This window comes from Mesoplodon bidens (genome assembly GCF_964165515.1).
Source record: "Mesoplodon bidens genome assembly, chromosome: X".
NCBI lineage: Eukaryota > Metazoa > Chordata > Mammalia > Artiodactyla > Ziphiidae > Mesoplodon > Mesoplodon bidens.
In genome coordinates this window covers 27,690,329-27,692,451 of record NC_138163.1, presented here as the reverse complement: position 1 = coordinate 27,692,451, position 2,123 = coordinate 27,690,329, and the positions used below count along the sequence as shown (strand labels likewise).

Here is a 2,123-nt window from a genome sequence, read left to right as displayed (position 1 = left end):
GAGAGATAGACTTTTGTGTCAAACAAATTTGGGTCTTTTGAATTTTCCCCTAAAAGGCCTGGTAGAATAGCCCGAGGGAGTCACTTGTCTGCCAAACTTAATTTTACCATGCAAGGATTCACCTGGTATTCTCAAGGGCTTTAGGCTATAGGACCCCAGGGATGGTCCCTGCTCTGTTGGCTATTTCTCTGGAAGGAAGGAGCAGCAGTGGTCTGAGCCCCCAAGTACAAAGCCTAGTGCCTGGCTTCGTTCACAGAAGCCCAGGCTGCTCTGAGAAAAAAGACTCCCTATGGATGGCGAGGGTCATTAGGTCCTTTTAGCATACATACACTGACTCATAAGCCTCCTCACTGCCTTTTTAACATCCTTGTTTCTCAAGCTATACACGATGGGGTTGACCATGGGAGTGACCACCATATAGAACGGGGAGAAGGTCTTGTTCAGGGCAACAGCCTGGGTGGCTGTGGGAATGGCATACACTGTTCCCAGTGTTCCATAGTACAGAGTGACCACTGTGAGGTGGGAAGAGCAGGTGGAGAAGGCCCATTGCTTTCCTGCAGCTGATGGAATCCTGAGGACAGCAGCAACAATGTGGTTATAGGAGGCTACAGTGAGCGGGAAGGGCACCATAGTGACAAAGGAGGCCAGTAGGAAAGTGGTTTCCTCCACTGTCTCAGTATCAGAACAGACCAGCTACAGCACAGGGGTCAGGTCACAGAAGAAATGGTCAAACTTATCGGTTGGACAGCAGGGCAGCTGGAAAGTCATGGTAACAGTGACCACAGGGATTAGGAACTCACCCAGCCAAGATCCACCTGCAAGCAGGGTACATGTGTGGAGGTTCATGAGGGATGGGTACTGGAGGGGGCTGCAGATAGCAAAGTAGCAGTCATAAGACATGGCTGCCAGAAGAAAGTGCTCAACTACTGCCATGGAACCGAAGAAGTAAAACTGGACCACACATCCTACAAAAGAAATCACCTGGGAACCTGAGAGAAGGGTCTGCAGCATCTTAGGGGCAATGGAGGTAGTGTACCAGATCTCAAAGGAGAAATTGGACAGAAAGAAGTACATGGGGGTTTGGATACTGAAGTCAAGGGAAATGACTATAAGGATAAGAATGTTCCCCAGCAAGGTCACTACATAGATTCCCAGAAATATCCCCAAAAGAAAAAACTGTAACCCATGGAGACTCCCAAATCCCAGGAGGAGAAATTCATTGAGAATGGTCAGATTACCCATATCTGTGACATTCATGCATTAGACCTGAGGAAAGGAGAGAAATATAGCCAGTTAGAAAAAGATCCATGCTACTGGAGGGGGGCAACAGTACCAGATATGCCATATATTATAAAACTCAAAGACCCTGTCTTTTCTCCTCTGGAATAAATTTTCTGTTTTGTTCTACTAGGTGTATTTACCTAATAGTTATAGTGAAATCAGAAGCTATGCCTTGGAGAGTTAACAGAGAGGGTGTCTCCTTTGCTGTTTTCCACTCTTTTTTTTGACATAACCTGTGATGAATCTACCTTTGGGATTCTCACAGTGGGAGGCAAACACCTCTTTTTTTTTTTTTTTTTTTTGCGGTACGCGGGCCTCTCACTGTTGTGGCCTCTCCCATTGCGGAGCACAGGCTCCGGACGCACAGGCTCAGTGGCCATGGCTCACGGGCCCAGACGCTCCGTGGCACGTGGGATCTTCCCAGACCGGGGCACGAACCCGCGTCCCCCGCATCTGCAGGCGGACTCTCAACCACTGCACCACCAGGGAAGCCCGCTCACAGTGGGAGGCAAGCACCTCTTAATGGGGACATGGCGCGGAAGCTTCTCTGAACTTCTGAAACTCAGCTTTTAAGACTCAATGGAAATGTGAGTCCAAAATGATAAAATAGCATTAGAATTCACACAACCCTATCTCCCCCCAAACCCCTAAGTCAGGGTGGGTTTCCCCAGGAACGTAATTGGAGGGAGGAGGGGAATTCAGAACTACTGATCTTAAAGTATCTGTAAGAAAAATAAGAGTTTCTGCCAGGCTCTGGGGACATGGAGCTGATTGCTTCCATGGCATCAAATTCCTATGGAAATTGGGGGGAAATGTATGTAAAGTTATTCACTTGAAATGTT

The 2,123-nt window shown here is 47.9% G+C and overlaps 1 pseudogene across 1 annotated transcript; it reads right to left on the bottom strand.

The window, feature by feature from the left end:
- Nucleotides 1-306: 306 nt before the first annotated feature.
- Nucleotides 307-1,242, bottom strand: LOC308609297 (olfactory receptor 10A2-like; annotated as a pseudogene). The gene has a single exon. The product of its transcript is annotated as an olfactory receptor 10A2-like (transcript).
- Nucleotides 1,243-2,123: the final 881 nt, after the last annotated feature.